We start from the raw sequence: 20,739 nt of genomic DNA on the forward strand, positions 1-20,739 counted from the left end.
TCCCTCTTGCTGCACATGGTCATTGTCTAACATGACTGTTTCTTGACACTTCAGCCTAAGCCTGAAAGTTTCTCAAGTCTTCCTTCATCTGGGCTCCTCTTCATTTTCTGAGGAGTTGCGAATGGTACTGAACATTGTGCAATCATCAGTGAACATCCCCACTTGAAGGGAAGGTAATTAATAAAACAGCTTTTGGACCTAGGACACTGCTCTGAGGAGCTCCTGCAGTGACCACGACCATCTTCCTATGTGCTAGGTATGACTCCAATCCCGCCAACTTCAATTTTTCTGGGGTTCTTGATGTCAGACTCAGTCAAATGCTGTCCTGGTGTCAAGGACAGTCACTTTCATCCCATCTCTGGAAGTTCAGCTCTTTTGTTGATGTTTGCACCAAAGCTGTAATGAGGTCTAGAACCAAGTGGTTCTGGCAGAATCCAAGCTGAAAATCAATGAGCAGGTTATTGGTGAATAACTGCCACTAGCCAGCACTCTCAATGACACCTTCCATTACCTTGTTGGTAATTGCTTCCAGACTGGCCCAAATGTGAAAACCCAGGCAGCAAACCTTTTGTTGTGGAAGCTGACAAAGCCATCAGTTCCCTCCCCTCAAGGAAAGCTCAAGGCTCAGACAGGAACCCAGGAAAAATTTACAAATCTGGGGACCCCCACCTAATCATCAAACTCTCACAGTTATATCACAGAATGTGGATCAACAAACCATTTCTCAGGAATTCAAGGATTCAAAGATTATTCACTTGTACAAAGGAAACTGAGAAAAATCTGTGTATGACAACCACAGGGTTTGTGATTGCTGTTATGATTCTCGCAAAAGTTCCACTCAACAGACTAGTAAACCACACAGCTGAACGTGTACTGTCAGAAAATCAACATGGATTCAGGAAAGGCAGATTCACTTGTGACATGATCTTCATCCTTCGGCAAATACAAGAGAAATGCCGTGAACAACAGATAGACTCTATTGAGCCTATGTTGACCTAATGAAGGCCTTTGACAAAGTAAATAGAGAAGCCTTGAGGAAAGTCCTGGCCAAACTTGGATGTCCTGGTAGAGCTATAAATCTAATACAGCAGTTTCATGATGGAATGATGGCCAGGGTCACTGACTGTGGTGGATACAGTGACCCTTTTCACAAAACAAGTGGTGTGAAGCAGGGATGTGTCATGGCCCCTGTGCTCTTCAGTATATTCTTTGCTGCCATACTTTCTAGGGAATTTGATGGAAATGTTGATGTAACATACATCCAATTTAGAACAGATGGCAAATTCTTCAACCTGAGACAACTGAAATCTTCAACTAAGGTATCAAAGATGTTAATACAGGAATTGCTGTTTACCGATGACTATACCCTTGTGTCACACTGAGAACATAGCCTTCAAACGATCATAGACTGTTTTTCAAAAGTGGCTGACAACTATGGGCTAACCATCAGCTTAAGGAAAACAGAGAACCACCAAGTTCTGACCATACCCCACCTACTATAGCTATCAACGACACAACTCTGAAGGCTGTAGATAACTTCACTTATCTCGAAGTACGGTCTCCAGAAACGTCTGCATTGACAACAAAGTGGCAAATAGAATTGCCAGAGCAAGCTCAACATTTGCCCGTTTATATAAGAGACTTAAACGAGGTATTAAATATACAACAAAACATAGCTATGTCATATTTACCCTTCTATATGTCTGTGAGACATGGACTACCTACTCCAGACATATTAAGCAGTAGGACAGATTCCACATGAGATGCATTTTGGAACATCAAGGGCATCAGATGGGTGGATGAAGTGCACAACACTGAGGTACTTCAAAGAGCAGAAATGTCTGGAATTAGAACACTCATCAGAGCCTAGCTTAGATGGAATAGACATTCGGCAAGTATGACTGACAATAAAATCCATCTCTAAGGCAGTCATGTATTCACAACTGAAACCTGGACACCACCTGCCAGGAAGGCTGAGGTTAAGTTTCAAGGACTCCTTGAAGACGAGCCTTAGGAAATGTCCTCCACAGACTAGGAGAAAAATTCACAAGAAAGAACTACCTGGGAAACAATCTCAAACAGTGGTGTTGTTTCTTTCAAACAGCAAAGAATACAGGCAGCTAAGGACAAAAGGCAAGCTAGAAAGACCACGCAGTCCCAACAAAACCAGAGAATTCATCCTGGCCTGCACTGTGGAAAGCCATGCAGGTCTGCAATCAGCTCCATGGCCACGTTAGAATGCACACAACTAGATGACTCTACGCACACAAAAAACAACCATCTTTGACAACAAAGAGAAACCAACAATGACGATTGAGAGGACTGGTGGGGAAGTGATTGGTTGGATTGGATTTGTGGATGGGAGTACCTTGATAATCTTCCACTCAGTCAATAGTGCTGCTACCACACCACTCTTGCTATGTTCATTGAAATCCCCCGCCTAGAGTACATTCCGTGCCCTTGCTACCCTCAGTGCTTTGATCAAGTGGTGTTCAATGTGGAGAAGTACTAATTCATCAGATGAGAGAGGGCAGTAGGTGGTAATCAGCAGGAGGTTTCTTTGGAAACTACGAAGGTATGAGGCGTGAGTTGACTAAGATAGTTGGGGAATTTCATTAAAAGGCGATGGATAGACACGGCTAATATTTAAGAAAAGAATGTATGCATTACAACAGTTATACATTCCTTTCTGGTGCAAAAACACAACAGGGAAAGCAGCCTAACCATGGCTAACGAAAGAAATTAAGAATAGTATTGGATCCAAGGAGGAGTCATATAAAGTTGCTAGAAAATGTAGCAAGCCTGAGGATTGGGAGCAATTTAGAATTCAGCAAAGGAGGACCAAGAGATTGACTGATTAAGAGGGGAAAAATACAGTATGAGAGTAAACTTGCAAGGAACATGAATGCAGACTATAAAAGTTTCTGTAAGTATGTAAAAAGGAAAAGATTAGTGAAGATAAATGTAGGTCCCTTTCGGTCTGAAACGAGAGAATTTATAATAGAATTGGCAGAACAATTAAACTACTTTAGTTCTGTCTTCTTGGAGGGAAACACAAATAACTTCCCAGAAATACTAGTGAGGAGGAATTGAAGGAAATTAGTATTACTAAAACAACAGCGCTAGAGAAATAATCGGGCCTGAAAGCCGATAAATCCCCTGGGCTTGATGATTGCCATCCCAGGGTACTAAAGGAGGTGGCCATGGAAATAGTGGCTGCGTTTGGTTGTCATCTTCCAAAATTCTGTAGATTCTGGAACAGTTCTGGCAGATTGGAGAGTGGCAAATGTAACCCCACTATTTAAAAAAGGACCCAGTGAGAAAACAGGGAATTACAGACCGGTTAGCCTAACATCAGTTATAGGGAAAATGCTAGTTTATTATAAAGGATGTAATAACAGGGTACTTAGAAAATATCAACGGGATTAGACAAAATCAACATGGATTTATGAAATCATGTTTGACAAACCTAATGGGGTTCATTGAGGACGTAACTAGGAGAATAGATAAAGGAGAACCAGTGGGTGTGGTGTATTTGGATTTTCAGAAAGCTTTTGATAAAGTCCCGCATAAGAGGGTGGTGTGCAAAATTAAAGCACATGGGATTGGGGGTAATGTATTGGCATGGATTGAGAATTGGTTAGCAGACAGGAAACAGACAGTAGGAATAAATGGACCTTTTTCAAGTGGTAGGCGGTGACTAGTGGTGTACCGCAGAGCTCAGTGCTTGGGCCCCAGCTATTCACAATACATATCAATGATTCGGATGAGGGAACCAAATGTAATATTTCCAAGTTTGCTGACAATATGAAACTTAGTGAGAATGTGAGCAATGAGGAGGTTGTTAAGAGGCTGCAAGTTGATTTAGACAAGTTGAGTGAGTGGGCAAATACATGGCAGATGCAGTATAACATGGATAAGTGTGAAGTAATCCACTTCAGTAGGAAAAACAGAATGGCAGAGCATTATTTAAATGGTGATCAATTGAGAAGTGTTAATGTGCAAAGGGACCTGGGTGTCCTTGTACACCAATCATTGAAAGCAAGCATGCAGATGCAACAAGCAGTTAAGAAGGCAAATGGTATGTTGGCCTTCATTGCGAGAGGATGAGTACAGAAGCAAGAATGTCTTACTGTAGCTGTACAGGGCCTTGGTGAGACCACACCTGGAGTATTGTGCGCAGTTTTGGTCTCCTTACTTAAGAAAGGATATATTTGCCATAGAGGGAGCGCAGTGAAGGTTCACCAGACTAATTCCTGGGATGGCAGGATTGTCGTGTGAGGAAAGATTGGGCCAACTAGGCCTGTATTTACTGGAGTTTAGACAAATGAGAGGAGATCTCATTGAAACATATAAAATTCTGACAGGGGTGGACAGACTGGATGCAGGGATGATGTTTCCTCTGACTGAGGAATCTAGAACAAGGGGTCACAGTCTCAGGATATGGGGTACATTTAGGACTAAGGTGAGAAGAAACTTCTTCATTCAGAGGGTGGTGAACCTATGGAATTCTCTACCACAGAAGGCTGTGGAGGCCAAGTCACTGAATATATTTAAGGAGGAAATATATATATTTCTGGACTCTAGAGGCATCAAGTGATATAGGGAGAGTGCAGGAGTACAGTGTTGAGATAGAGGATCAGCCATGATCATGCTGAATGGCAGAACAGGCTCAAAGGGACAAATTACCAAGTCCAATTTTCTATGTTTGTCCATGTTTGACCTGATGCCACGAAACCTCTTGTGGGTTCAGAATCAAAGTTGAGGATTCCCAGGGCTACTCCTTCCAATTCTATACCACTGTGTTGTTACCTCCGGTGGGACAGGGCATACCCAGGGCTGGTGATGGAGAAGTCTGGGACATTGACTGAAAAGTATGAGCTTATGAGTATGACTGTCAGGTTATTGTGTGACTAGTCCATGGGACAGCTCTCCCAATTTTGACACAAGTCATCAGATGTTAGAGTGAGGAGAGCTTTGCAGGGTTGACTGAGCTCTGTAATTTTTTGTCATGTCCAATGCCCAAAGTTGATGCAGGGTGGTCTGTCTGGTTTTATTGTTATTAGACCTTTTCGTAGCAGTTTGATACAACTGAATGGCTTTCTAGGCCATTTCCGAAGACAGTTAAGAGTCAGCTATATAACCAGTCCCAGTGAATGAGGAAATTCTATGGTCAGTTACTTAGATAACTGGGTAAAAAAAAATGCCCTCTGAACAAGGGCAATTAGGGATGGGCAATAAGTGCTGGCCTAGCCAGTGACACCCACATCCCATGAACGAATATAAAAAAATACCCAGCTTTTTACATAGCAGAAGCAACTCACACTGACTAATATTCTCTTCAGCAGAAAAATGGTCAAAATCCTACAACATGACTCATTTCAAGGATGGTGTCTGCATGCACAGCTTTAGTGCATCTAAGTTTTTGATGCAAGTCCATACAATGTGTGTGTCAATTGCTCATTACCAACATGTGAGTTGATATTTGCTCTGACTGGCATCTCCTTCAATGTCCTTAAGTGACTCTTCCTAGGAGACAAATAGAAGCTTCCTACTCTGCTTGAATTCCTCTAGCAGCACTTGCACAGCTGAGAGAGCGTGAGCTCTCACTGCCCTCATTTCAGACATTCTGTGGATACCCAGGTCCTTTAGCTGCAAGCTTCAAATCCTGCAAAATCATACCAATTCCTGCCCCCAACATCCGTGCTCTGGATCAGAGTGTTACTGGTGCCAGGAGCTTGCCCCAAATATCTGGGTCAGAATTTTAAGTCGCGCGGGCAGGCGCATGCCTGACCCGATCGGGCATAAAATCACGCAAGAAGACATCAGGCAGGCGTCCCCATGTCATTGCACATTCGCGCGATATTTCACTCAGCAGGCACGCATGGAAGTCAGAAACACACCCGCCGACATTTAAGAGGTTAATTAAGCCCATTAACGGCGCAATTGACAGTTGGTGGACGGGCGAATTGACCAGGCAGCCTTTGCGTTTTTCATCAAACCTCATCCAAGGGCAGGATGAAATTTCTGTGATGAAATAAAATTAAAATAAATATCTGTGGGCAGCAGTTTTATCAGTTATATTTTCAGATCATTGTTTATGATGCATGGACATTTTTTTCAGCTTTTAAAACCTTTATTTCAGCTTTTTCAGGTCTTTTTCAGGGAGCTTGCATACAACACTCATCAGTGCCCGTGGAAACTTCATCGCCCGCCCTCTTCCTGCCCCACCCCGGCAGCACTGAGCATTTCAGTGCGCATTTCATGCTGGCTGGCCGTTAATTGGCCAGTCAATGTGAAATTGCGGTCGAGGGCTGATTGTAGTTGGCAGGCCGTTTCCTGATCGCTCCTGGGCCCGCCGATCGGGCTTTCGCACCAAAGATAAAATTCAGGCCCTGAATTAAAATAAGCCAGCTAACACTGGGCTGGCATGAATTATGCTTCACCCTATTTCTGGCAATGATTTCAGCCATGTATGTGGCAATGTACTTTCCAATTGTATTTGCCACATGCTTTGCGATAATTTTTTTTTTGCTGAAAAATCATGCTTTCTGGTTGAGCACATTCTAACACCAGCAGATTTGCAGTACAAAGACAGCAGACTGATTTTGATGGTTTTTCTGCTGAAGCTATATTACTTTGTATGGACTTGTTTCCAGTCCATAAATTGAATGGAATGGTCAAGTTAGGCATTACAATGACAATACAGTCTGCCTGAATCTGATGGTTTACTTCTGTGTAGTTAGTCGCATTTATCACATTGCAGTGAACGTCAATCACTTTAGGGGTCACTCAGTAGACTCCAGTAAACTACACATGCTTATTATGTAACAGTTTGCATTGTGCAGTCACACTGGTACCAATTGTGCCACTGGTTAAATTTCCTCCACCTCTTCATACAATACAGGGTACTTGGTTATGATATAACGTAAGGTTCCCAGTAATTGTAATGTCCATCTGTCAAAAATTCCTTCATGAAAAGACTTAATTGCTTATAATTTTAAGCCTAGTTCCTAGTTAAAAGCCTTCTAATATAAATGGGAAAGATCAAAATGTACCGCATTCCAAAATACTTCCTAGTGGTTTAGTAACTCTACAATAAGTTGCTTTCATTTGGAGGCATTATGTCCAAGAGTATCACTTTATGTCACCACAAACAGTATATTATTGAGAGCAGTTTCCTTTCTGTTTGATTCACCAGCAGGAATAGTAGAATCCTCTCACATGAAGTAACAATTTGTTTACAGAATAAATGACAGTGCATCAAGGGAACATATGGCAAAGTTTCAGATATGGCACAACATACTGGAGGGAAATGAACCCCACAAATGGTTTTAGCTTCTCTAATAGATATCACAATTATCATTTGAAAAGAAAAAAAAATCCCTTTAAGCAAGGTTCCATGCAAATTCAATTCCTTTTTGAACACAAGCAAATTCTGAATTTGTTTAAAATTTACGAATAATTGATTTTTTTTATAGGATTCTATCTCAGAAGTGTACTAAATGAGAATATATTTCAAATATTTTCAAAAACACATAAAAACAATTGCAAATAATCAACAACTTAATGAGCAATGTGATGTGTACATTGACTCCCACTCAAGCAACATCCTGATTTTAAAATTGTCTTCCTTGTTTCCAAATCCTTCCCTGGCCTCACCACACCCTATCTTATAATCTCCCTAGCCCACAGCCCTCCAAGATATCTGTGCTGCTCTAATTCTGGCCTCTTATGCATCCCTGATTTTACTTGTTTCACCATTGGTGGCCATGCTTTCAGTTGCTTAGGCCCCAAGTTCCAAAATACCTTCCTTACACTTCTCGACTTCTCTTTCCTCCTTTAAAACACTTCTTAAAGTCTATCCCTTTGACCAAGTACTTGTTCATCTGGCCCAATATCTCTTTATGTGGCTCAGTGTCATGCTTTGTTTTATAATGTTCTTGTGAAGTGCCTTGGGAGGTTTCATTAAACACTGTAAAAATGTAAGTCATTGTTGTTAAACAGAGATAGCTGAGGGGAGATTTAATTAAAGTGTATAAAATTATAAGGGGTCTAGAAAGTGTGGATAACAAGGACCTATTTTCCTTAACTGAGAGGTCAAAAACCAGGGCATTGCTGTAAAGTAATTGGCGTAAGGACTAGAGGAGAGTTGAAGAGAAATTATTTTCACTCAGTAAATAGTTGGAATCTAGAACTCACTGCCTATAAGTGTGGTAAAGGCAGAAACACACAGTGCATTTAGAAATACTTGGATATGCAACTGAAGAGTGTGCAGGCCCATGGACCCAGAGCTGGAAAATGGGATTAGAGTGGTTAGCTCTTTATCAACTGGCACAGACATTATAGGCTAATTGGCCTACCTCTGTGCCATAAATTTTCTATGTTTCAAAATGCTGCATGGGAAGAATTGGCACAACTCCTCACATTTTGTGCACTAAAACTTCCAGGTCAGTAGTGCTTTTGTTTGAGCTTTTGTCACAGAGAAATGCTTCTAATATTGCACAGAATGGTTGCATGTTGTACAATCACATCAAAATGTCCCGTGAAGTTATGTGCATGCATCCATTCACACAATGGCTGATATTTTGGGCGGGGCCCACCACGGGGTATGCGGTGGGCCAGCCAAAAGTCCATTGACTTTCGATAGGACCAGACGATCCCAGCGGTGGGTGGGGCCAGAAAATCCTGCCCAATATGGCTGGGCACTGTGCTGCCATTCTGATATTTCAAATACTATAAGCATATATTTTGTCTGCTTTTTTAAAAAGGTTGCACACAACCAGGTGAGAGAAAGTATGAGCTTACATTGATACAGAATCTTTTCAGTTCCAACAACACTCGAAGCTTGACACCATCCAGGACAAAGCAGCCCACTTGATTGGCACCCCATCCACAGATACATGGGAACACCACCCCCTGGAAGCTTCCCTCCAAGCCACTCACCATTCTGACTTGCATATATATTACCATTCCTTCACTGTCACTGAGTCAAAATCCCAGAACTCCATCCTCAACAGCACTGTGGATGTATTCACACCACAGGGACTGCAGCGGTTCAAGAAGGTAGCTCACCGCCACCTTCTCAAGGACAATGAGGGATGGGCAATAAGTGCTGGCCTAGCCAGCGAAGCCCACATCCCGAAAACGAATTTAGAAAAATCACAACCAATGATTTAAATTATAAGGGGCAACTTTGACTTTACAGAATAGTGTAAACAGGCAATATCAGATCAGCCTTCCATCAAACAGTTCGACTGATTTTCATTTCAGTGTGTAATAGATAGCCGATCTGACATTACCTGTTCTATTCCATCATTCAAAGTCAAAATTAACCCCATAAATTGCAGTCACTGTTGTTGTGTAGACAAAAAGACAGTCGATTGGCACACAATAAATTTTAGAAACAGAAGCTGAGACAAGCAACCAGGTAATCTGTAGTTTTTGGTGACGTTCTTTAAAGGATAAATGTTGACTGTAATATAAGGAGAAGTGTGGCTCTTCTTTGAAAAGTACCATGGGATCTTTCATGCCCACATGAATAGGCAGATGGGACCTCAATTTAATTTATCTTTTGAATAATGGTATCTTTAAGATATTTAAGAATAAAAAAACAGAATATTTTTTAAAAGGTGTGAAACTTTAAGTGTTGATGTTTAAAGAGATTTGGGTGTATTCATACAGGGAAAGGACAAAGTTAGCATGCAGGTGCAGCAAACAATTGGGAAGGCAAATGGCATGTTGGCCTTTATTGCAAGGGGCTTGGAGTACAGGAATAAATAAATCTTGCTACAATTGTACAGGGTTTGGTGAGACCACATCTGGAATACTGTGTGTAGTTTTGGCCTCCGTATTTAAGAAAGGATATCCTTGCTTTGGAGGTGGTACGGCCAAGGCTCACTAAATTGGTTCCTGGGGATGGTAGGATTGACCAAAGATGAGAGGCAGAGTAAATTGGGTTCATGATCTCTGGAAGAATGAGAGGTGATCTACAAAACCTACAAAATTCTGAAGGGGCTTGATAGCATAGATTGAGAGATTGTTTCCAATGGTTGGAGAATCTGAAACATGGGGCACAGTCTCAGGATAAGGGACCAATCATTTAGGCCTTAAGTGAGGAGAATTGACTTTACTCAAAGGGTTGTGAATCTTTTGAATTCTCTACCCCAGAGGGTTGTGGATGCTCCATCATTGAATTAAGATGCCTAGCATCCTAATATTTCATTACATTATTTATATATTTCACAATATTTCATTACACCTCTTCTGCCTAGGTAGACAGCCATAAAATAAGGCATTGTGGTGTTGCCCATTTTTTTTTATTATTAAGACCAGGATTTTTTGGATGGCGGAGTATCCCGCCTGCCACCCAAAGAGTTAGTGGCATATGCATTGCCGCCTATACTGGCTGCACCACAATGCTCCAAGGAACATTGGACTTCCTCCCCTCACTCAAGGTGGGATGGGGAGGTGGTGTGAGTACAGGGGTGGTGGGCATCTTGGTGGAGAGGCCAGGAGGGGAAGGAGCACCTGCGAAAGGCAGACTTTGTTCAGGGGGTGCCCAGTGTTGCTGATGGAGGTGCCAACCTCCTTCCCAAGGTCCAAGCAGGGTCATTTTCTGGGCTACTCCCTGGTCCAGAACTCATCCTGCCAGCCAGAAAATTGAGGCTAGATGGGAAATAGCTCTTAATTGGTCAATAATTGGTCACTTAAGGGCCTCAACTGGGGCAAGGATGGGTGGGCTGGCCTAGGCCTTGCTTGTCTTCATTGTAAAAATGCAGACAGGTTGGGGCAGGTAGGAGGCCGGTGACAAGGCTAGCCGAAGAATTTTATGGGTACACCCCCACCTGCAAACCTGCTGGCAGGGGAATATAAAATTCTGTCCTATGTTATGTAGTCTGACAGCACACACATGCACATTCATGAATAAAACACTTGTATTTATTTCAGAGGTTCTCCCAATCATCTGCCATAACTTTGGTGAATGATCGATGTAAACTCTATTGAAAGGTGTGAAACTCTATTGAAACCTATGCAGTTTCTTTGAGGTTTCCACTAATCTTCTGATGAAGTTGTAATGGGTGGCCGAGGAATCTCTGCAGATATTCTATAGCAAAGTCTCATCTATCCATTACTAAAGTGGAATTGGTGCTAGCTGCTTTAAGTACTTGAGTCTCTATTGTGTTGGAAAGTCTCAGTGTTGCAACTTCTTGTGCTGTTACTCCTTTCCATAAAGATAGTGACAGAATTGTTGTTCTTAGCAATACAAGGCTTCTGTTGAGTTGAAGACTGATTTTCGCAGCATACATCATCAGTGGTGGCTTTGAAGGAGCTTGTTTCAAAAAAAGTTAATCCTATGGCAAGCTTCGCAGCAGCAATCGCTGTCCTGTGATACATCTTTTCTGAAGTTCTGATATTAACAAAGGTAGCTTGCCTCAGATTTCCCCAGGTGGCCTAGGTCAGAAGACATGGCTGAAGGACAAGATAGAATAGGTGCCATATATCTGAAATGCAAGTGCTCTTAGTTTTGTTCCCTTTGTCTGAACTCCTCTTTCTCCACCAAATCCATCGTTGTAATTGCAAAGCCAAATGAAATTCCCATGCTGAGTACTGTGCTTACTGCTGCTGACAGCAAGTGTCTATGGAAAAAGGTACCTATAAACAGAATCTGGCAATGCAAAACTGCAGCAGAAATGCATAAAGAAATTTGGATGTAGAATGTTCATTCATTGCATTAATAATAAAGCTAATTAAAGAAGTTGAGCTTTTTGCGTGTTGTTGAAGCTGCACTCATCCAAGCAAGTGGAAAATATTCTAATATACTCCTGACTTGTGCCTTGTGGATGTTGGACAGACTTAGTTACTTGTGCTGAGTTACTTGTCGCAGAATTCCCAGCCTCTGATCTGTAGCCTCAGGTACAGTTCAGTTTCTGGTCAATGATAACCCCCAAGATATTAAGGGTGAGGGATTCAGTAATGGCAATACCATTGAATGTCAAGGAAAGATGATTAGATTCTCTCCTTTTGGATATGGTTATTGCCTGGCACTTGTGTGGTGTGAATGTTACTGGCCAGTTACCAGCCCAAGCCTGATTGTTTTCCAGATCCTGCTTCAGTATCTGAGGAGTCGCAAATGATACTGAACATGGAGCAGTCATCTACAAACATCTCCACTTCTGACCTTATGATGGAGGAAAGATCACTGATGAAGCAGCTGAAGATGGTTGGGCCTGGGATACTATGCTGAGGAGCTCCTGCAGTGATATCCTGGAACTCAGATGATTGACCTCCAACAATGATAATCAAATTCCTTGTGCTAGATATGACTGCAACCAGTGCAGAGTTTTCTCCCTGATTCCGTGACTTCAGTTTTGCTAGGGCTCCTTGATGCCGCCCTCAGTCGAATGTTGCCTTGTTGTCAAAGACAATCACTCTCATCTCTCACCTCTACAAATATAACAAATGGCAGAGGTCCCTCCCCAGCGAGGATACTTGTCATTGTGCTGAGAGGAAATACCAAGACCCACACATACATACAAATGGAATGTGCATGCTTGGCATCTGTGCTTTCTTCTTCTAGTAATGAAGCGCCTGTTAACTATAATTGAAGCAGATTTATCAGCAGGAAAGCCAAACTACTGGCTGTTTTTGAAAACAGCATTTATCATGTTCGTGCAATAAACCAGATCAGATGAAATTGAAACACTTTCTGCTGTCTTTTTGTGGTCACTGCATTACTAAAGGAATTGAAATATTAAAAGTAATCATAACTATTTAATGGAACAAACCTAAGATCAGTATTAACTGTTGAAACCAATAAAGGATCTCTTTTCTGTCCCTCATCAAATTCACCTTTCCTTTGATTACACTTTTCATATTTATATGTTTATAGAAGATTTTTGGGTTTCCTTTTATGTCACCCACTAATCTATTCTCATGTTCTCTTTTTGTCCCTCTTATTTCCTTCTTCAAATTTCCTCTTTATTTTCATATTCAGTTTGGGTCTCTACTTTATTACATTTGTCCTAAGATTCCTTTTTCTGTTTCATTTTAGTCTCTATGTATGGAATCTTGTTGAGGTGTCGGAGTCTCCCCGCCAGCTAAACAGGCGATAAGTGACCCTCACTGTCTCTCTTCTGGAAGGTCTGCCAAACCACGAGCCAATCAGGCAGTGGCAAGGCCAGAGGTAGGTCTTCCTCTGGGATCAAGAGCCTGGGAGTAGAAGTCTCGCCTGTCATGAGCTGCCAGCCAATCAGAGGCTGGCAGCTCTTGTGCTCAGCAGCACCACCGGGGAAATGATGGCTGCTACTGGAATAACAAGCTCCAGAGTTCCAGAATTGCAAAGTGGCCCAGACCAGAGGTAAATAATGTCAGGAGGGGTGTTGCAGGGTAGCAGTTATGAGAAGAGGGGTGCAGGGGGGTTAGCAGCAAAGGCAGGGGATGACTCTCACTGGGCCCACTCTTTTTTTTGATTTATTCATCATTTATGGGGCATGGGTATCACTGGCTGTGCCAGCATTTATTGTCCATCCCTAACTGTGCTTGAGAAGGAGGTGGTGAGCTGCCTTCTTGAACCACTGCAGTCCATGTGCTGTAGGTACACCCATGGTGCTGTTAGGGAGAGAATTTCAGGATTTTGACCCAGCAACAGTGAAGGAACAGCAATATATTTCCAAGTCAGGATGGTGAGTGGCTTGGGGGGAAACTTCCAGGTGGTGGTGTTCCCATGTGTCTTCTGCCCTTGTCCTTCTAGATGGTGGCAGTCAAGGGTTTGGAAGGTGCTGTCTAAGGAGGCTTGGTGAGTTCCTGCAGTGCATATTGTAGATGGTACACACTGCTACCACGGTGTGCCAGTGCTGGAAGCAGTTTAGCTTTGTGGATGTGGTGCCAATCAAGGAGTTGCTTTGCCCTGAATGGTATAAAGCTTCTTGAGTGTTTTTGGAGCTGCACTCATCCAGGCAAGTGGGGAGTATTCCGTCACACTGCTGACTTGTGCCTTGTAGATGGTGGACAGGCTTTGGGGAGTCAGGAGGTGAGTTAGTCGCTGCAGGATTCCTAGCCTGCTCTTGTAGTCACAGTATTTATATGGCTAGTCCAGTTCAGTTCCTGGTCAATGGTAACCCCCAGGATGTTGATCTTCCCAATGTCCACTGTGTGCCTTTGATTGAGGGACCTCACCTTGTCACCACCAGCACCCCCCATCCTCCCCCAGGAGCTGACAACTGAATGCACAGTGCACGCTGCATGGCAACAGGCCACCTGCAGCTGGGTTAATGCCAGTGGCACAGGATGAGGCCCTTAACTGGCCATTCAAGGGCCTCAATTGGCAGTGGGGTGGGAAGGTTGACCATGGCCCTTGCTGCCCAAAATTTCATTCTGGTGGGAAGGCGAGGAGGTTCAGGTAGACCACCTTCCCACCTCCAAGCCCACCACCACTCGGGGCAGAAGATTCCTCCCTATGTCTTTACTCATCCAGGGAGTTTATCTTTGGCTGCTCTTCCTTTTTGCCTTGTGGAAAAGCATCTACTCTGTACCAAAACCATCTCCTTGCAGGCTCCTAATTACTGTTCTGCCTCTCCACTTTTGATCCAATCCCCCTGAGCAAGATCCCTTTTTAACTCACTGAAATTAGGCCTCATCCAGTTAAATATTTTTACTTGATTGTTCTTTGTCATTTTCCATAACTATTCTAAACCTGATATTATGATCACTGTTCCTTAAATACTCCCCCACTGAAATATTCGCCACTTGCCCACTTCCTTTATCAGAAGTGGATCCTGCATTTCCTCCTTCCTCATTGGCGATTAACATACTGATCAAGAAAGTTTTCTTACAATGATTTCAGGAAGTCCACTCCCTCTTTACCTTTTATACTGTTATTTTTCCAGACTATTTTGGGGCAACTGAATTCCCCATCATCGCTACTCTATAGTGTTTGCATCATTCTGTATTTTGCCTGTAAATTTGCTCCTCTATTCCCTTCCCACTATTTGGTGGCCTATATTATACACCCAGCAGCATAATAGCTGCTCTACTGTTCCTTAATTCTAACCAGTACATTCATTATTTGACCCCTCAACTACATCATCCCTTTTCAGTTTTATTGTAGTTTCTTTGATCAATGCTGCCACTTGTCACCATCACCCAGCACCTTTCTTTCCTTTTCTATCTTTTCTGAATTAATTGTAGCCAGGAGCATTAAGTTCCCTAATCTCCCCTTTTTAAGCCAGATCTCTGTTATTGCCAAAATGCCGTTACCCCATGTAGCAACTTCCACCTCAGTTCGCCAACCTTATTTGTTGCAATCTGTGCATTTATGCACATTCACTCCAAACTCATCTAGGACTACCTTGCATTTTCCCCTTGTTTAATTCCTTCTGTTTCTGAACTATTCTTTACTGTAGTGCTATTTGTCTCTCCCAGTTCTTAGTGCACATTTTTTTCACCTCCTCTCCAATGTTTCATCCTGGGGCCCATTACCAGCCAAATTAGCTAAAACCCTCTCAGGAATACTCCAAGATGTGTTTATCATTTACACTGTTTGAAAATGGCTCACAGCCCATTTGTAATTTCTGCCTCATTAGAGTCAAGGATCTCTAAATTCTTGTTTGGAAATGAATCATGGGATTGTTAGTATAATGACATTACTCTGGTTCTTCAAAACAATGTCAGTGGCCTGGGTCTGAAGCTGCTGTGCCACTGGAAGGTCTTTTAAAACTTCTATTTCTATAATCTTAACTTGTTCATGCGCCTATCCTTTCCATAATGCAGCATACAACATTTCAGTGCTGATATTGAAGGGATTAACATAGGCAATGAAACTAGCATGGCACTAAGCACTACTTAATTTGGCACTAAATACAAGTTGTATCCTGGAATAAAACATTCTAAGTGCTTAATACTTTGAGGTTGGGGGTTGAGGGCAAAAGAGATAGCCATGCAAACTTTAACTTCCAACTTCAATACCAGCAGGCCTGATTGCTTATCTGTTATAACGAAACCTTGAGAACATCTGTTTGTCATCAGTGTTTACGTCACAGCATGCATCAGAATCCTTAGGTAACTCAAAACATATGTGCATTTCTGCTAGAAATTTCATTGTGCTGTGACTTACTACCCCTTGATGACTTGAAGTAAGCAAAATACTTTCAGGACAAACTATTGGAAACCGCAAAAGCAAAGCTTCACATATGTAGTAGTGTAAAAAGTTAGGACTTTCAATCATGCTATTAAGTTACATATCTGTTAAGGAGCACTTTATCAAATGGTAGTTGCTTGACAATCATTCTTTTAAATTAAAATCACTATTGGTGTGATGCATAAACTACTGATACAAGTCATTATTGAAACTTCCATTTGTCTAATATTTAAAAGAAGATTATAAGGCCATAAAATCATAAGAAATAGGAGTACAAGCATGGCTGATCTGATTGTGGCCTTAACTCCACTTTCCTGCCAGTCCCAATAACCCTTGACTCCGTTGCCAATCAAAAACCTGTCTAACTCATCCTTGAATGTATTCAGTGACATGGCATCCCTCAGGGGAAGAGAGTTTCAAAGACTAAAGACCCTCTGGAAGAAGAAATTCCTCCTCATCTCCATCTTAAATGGGAGGAAACATCCTCCCAGTAACAACTCTGTCAAGCCCCCTCACAATCATATATGGTTCAGTAAGATCGCCTCACATTCATCTGAATTCCAATGTGTACAGTAGTATAATGGAGAGAATCAAAGACTTGGGGGGGTGATGTAGTTTAATGGGCTAAATCTAAATGCTATGTGCTAATGAGACACATTATACATCATCACAGGAATGATATAATGTCTCATGATCTTCTTCTCTCTTGTAGACCTCATGGCAAGGAAGCCACAGTAAATTATTTCTCAATAAAGTTAACGTTTTCCTTACTTCAGCAGACTCTAAATATTTTGTGTTAGCATGAGACCAAGAATATTATATGCTGGCAATATGTGAAAGAACAAGCATGGAAAAGTCTCTGCTATTACCAGAAAGCTTTGGCCAGGTTGCAGGCCCCAAACAAGCAGCAGCAAGGCTGAACTGGCACCAAAGAATTGCCAGATATCACACCATATCAGGCCTTGCTGCAAAGCTAAGCAATGAGCAGATTAGTATGCTATTATACAGGATGGGTGTCTGTGCAGATTATATCCTAGTTAGGCAAGGGGTTGACAAAAAAAAGCTATGTATGATGAAGTCATAAAAGCACTCACTGCCTACTTCAATCAGTGAAAGAATACCATTGTTGAACAGGCTAAATTTAACAAGCGTATCCAAAGACAAGGAAAATATTGATACATTTATCAATGATCTGTACAGACTTGTAGAGAACTGTGAATCTGGCACCTTAAAAGATGAACTAATCATGGAAAGAATTGTTCTCATGGGTTAGAGGCGATCTTATTGAAACATATACGATTGCGAGGGGGCTTGACAGGGTAGTTACTGGGAGGATGTTTCGTCCCATTTAAGCATTGTCTGACCACTTACAGTCAAGAGATGATTACCCCTAACAAAGGCAATTTAACTGAGCAGACAAATTGAAGTCAGGAAGCAAAATTGATCGGTGATTTGGAATGACAGGGAGAACCATGTGCCATAAATGGCTGACTTAGTGGAGTATATTAAATTTAAAAGCAGAGAGGTAGTCTTATCAAACCATGGAGTCAGGAAGAGCTCCCATCAACCATCCCAGCTAACTGTAATCAGTGTGGCGGGAAAAACACAGGTGCAAAAACTGTCCTGGCAAAGAGGCCGAATGCCATTTTTGCAAAAATAGGATCACTTTGAGGCTATGTGTCACAGCAAGAAGCCTGTGCAGAATAAGCAAAAAGAAAAAAGCAAAAAGAGAAGCCTTCAAAAGGTGGCAAGATCCATGTCATGGGTGGGATCAATGATATTGAGATGCCTTTACTTGGGGAGATCCAGGAACCAAGTAGAAGCTACTGGAGTGCTGATATCCTTGTTGAGGGAAACAAGACACACTTTAAGTTAGACAAGGGTGAAGCAGTTTCAATTCTTTTTATGCTGAAGCATGGGTTAGAGAAAAGTTCTCTTCAGCCATCATGCAAAAAACTACACCAGCCAGGTGGTATAGAACTCAAGGTCATAGGAACATAGGAAATAGGAGCAGAGGTAGGCCATTTGGCCCCTCGAGCCTGCTCCGCCATTCAACTAGACGATGGCTGATCATCTGCCTCAATGTCATTTTCTCGCACTATCCTCGAATGGAGGCCTGAACAGTACCCATCCACCACCATCCGCTTCTGCCTGGCTGAACTTGTTCTCACTCTGAACAACTCCTTCAAATCTACTCACTTCCTTCAAGTAATAGATGTTGCTCTGAGTACCCGCATGGGTCTTAGCTGTGGCTGCCTTTTTGTAGGATATGTCGAACATTTCTTGTTCCCGTGCTAGACAGGCCTTCTCCCTCAACTCTTTTTCTGGTATACTGATGACTGTATCAGTACTGTGACCTGCTCTCTGCCTGAATTGGAAAGCTTCAACAACTTTGCTTCTAATTTCCAACCTTCCTAGTTTCATGGTCCACCTCCAACTCGTTCCTTCCCTTCCTTGACTTCTCTGTCTCCATTTCTGGTGATAGGCTATCAACCAGTATTCATTATAAGCCCAGTGACTTCCACAGCCACCTCAACTACACTTCCTCATGCCCTATACCATGTAACTCCATTCCATTCTCCCAGTTCTCCATCTCCATCGCATCTGTTCTGATGATGCAACCTTCTACAACAGCGCTTCTGAGATGTCTTTTTTCCTCAATCAAGTGTGGGGACAGGACAGTTGCACCACCAATAGTACAGTACTGTACTGAAGTATCAGCCTAGACTCATATTGAGGGAGTGCTGCAGTGTCAGAGGTGCCTTCTTCCAGGTTGGGTATTTTTCAGATGTCATATTAAACTGAGGGCCTGTATGCTCCATCAGGTTGACAGAACAGAATAGGTGAGTTCTCATTGGTGTCCTGGTCAATATTTATCCCTCAATTTATCCCTCAACCAATATCACTAAAACAGATTATTTGGTCATTATCACCTTGCCATTTGTGGACCTTACTGTGGACTCCTCACTTTTTATATATTCAGTCATGGGATGTGGGCATCATTGGCTAGGCCAGCATTTATTAGCCATTGAGAAGGTGATGGTGTGCTGTCTTCTTGAACAGCTGTGTTGTAGGAACACCCACAGTGCTGTTACAAAGGGAGTTCCAGGGTTCTGACCCGCTGACAGTGAAGGAACGGCTATATAGTTCCAAGTCAGGATGGTGTGTGACTTGGAGGGAAAACCTGCAGATGGCAGTGTTCCCAAGCACCTGTTGCCATTGTCCGTCTACATGGTAGAGGGTGCAGGTTTGGAAGGTGCAATCAAAGGAGCCTTGATGAGTAACTGCAGTGCATCCTGTAGATAGTACACAGTGCTGCCACTGTGCCTTGGAGGTGGAGGGAGTAAACATTTAAGGTGGTGGATGATGTGCCAATCAATTGGGCTGCTTTGTCCTGGATGGTGTTGAGTTTCTTGAGTATTGTTGGAGCTGAACTCATCCAGGCAAGTGGAGAGTATTTCATCACACTTGTGCCTTGTAGATGGTGGACAGGCTTTAGGGAGTCAAAGGTGAGTTACGCTCTGACCTGCTCTTGTAGCCACAGTATTTATGTGGCTGGTCCAGTTCAGTTTCTGGTCAATGGTAACCCCAGAATGCTGATGGTGGGGGATTCAGTGATGGTAATGCCCGTGAATGTCAAGGGGGATGGTTGGATTCTTTCTTGTTGGAGATAGTCATTGCCTGACACTTGTGTGGCGTGAACATTACTTGCCGCTTATCAGCTCAAGCCTGGATATTGTCCAGGTCTTGCTGCACTTGGACATGGACTGCTTCAGTACCCGAAGAGTCGCCACTGGTTCTGAACATTGTGCAATCATCAGCGAACATCCCCACTTCGAACCTTATGATGGAAGGAAGCAACTGAAGATGGTTGGGTCCACTACCCAGAGGAACTTCTGCAGTGATGTCCTGGAACTGGGATTTTTGACCTCCAACAACCAGAACCATCTTCCTTTGTGCCAGGTATGACTCCAACCAGTGGAGAGTTTTCCCCCAATTCCCATTGACTCCAGTTTTGCTCGGGCTCTTTCATGCCACACTTGGTCAAATGCTGCCTTGGTGTCATGGGCAGTCACTCTCACCTCACCTCTTGAGTTCATCTCTTTTGTCCATGTTTGAAACAAGGCTGTAATGAGGTCAGGAGTTAACTGACTCTGGTGGAACCTAAACTGAGCATCAGTGAGCAAGTTATTACTGAGCAAGTTTTTTTTTTTATTGCTTGATAGCACTGTCAACTTCTATCACTTTGCTGATGATCGAAAGTAGACTGATGGAGCGGCAATTGGCCAGTTAGGTTTGTCCTGCTTTCTGTGGACAGGACATACCTGGGCAATTTTCCACATAGCCGAGTAGATGCTAGTGTTGTAGCTGTACTGGAACAGCTTGACTAGGGGCGTGGCAAGTTCTGGAGCACAAGTCTTCAGTACCGTTGCCGGAATCTTGTCAGGGCCCGTTGCCTTTGCAATATCCAGTGCCTTCAGCCATTTCTTGATGGAGTGAATCGATTTGGCTGAAGGCTGGCATCTGTGATGCTGAGGACCACAAGAGAAGATTCCTCCATTTCCTACATGATCAAATTTCCTACGCTGCAATAGTAAGTA

At 42.7% G+C, this 20,739-nt stretch overlaps 1 protein-coding gene across 2 annotated transcripts in view; it reads right to left on the reverse strand.

Moving 5' to 3' along the window:
* colec12 (collectin sub-family member 12) overlaps positions 1-20,739 on the reverse strand; it is a 239,021-nt gene that overhangs the window by 146,827 nt on the left and 71,455 nt on the right. The gene's annotated exons all lie outside the window — the stretch shown is intronic.

Source organism: Carcharodon carcharias, chromosome 6 (assembly GCF_017639515.1).
Source record: "Carcharodon carcharias isolate sCarCar2 chromosome 6, sCarCar2.pri, whole genome shotgun sequence".
Classification (NCBI taxonomy): domain Eukaryota; kingdom Metazoa; phylum Chordata; class Chondrichthyes; order Lamniformes; family Lamnidae; genus Carcharodon; species Carcharodon carcharias.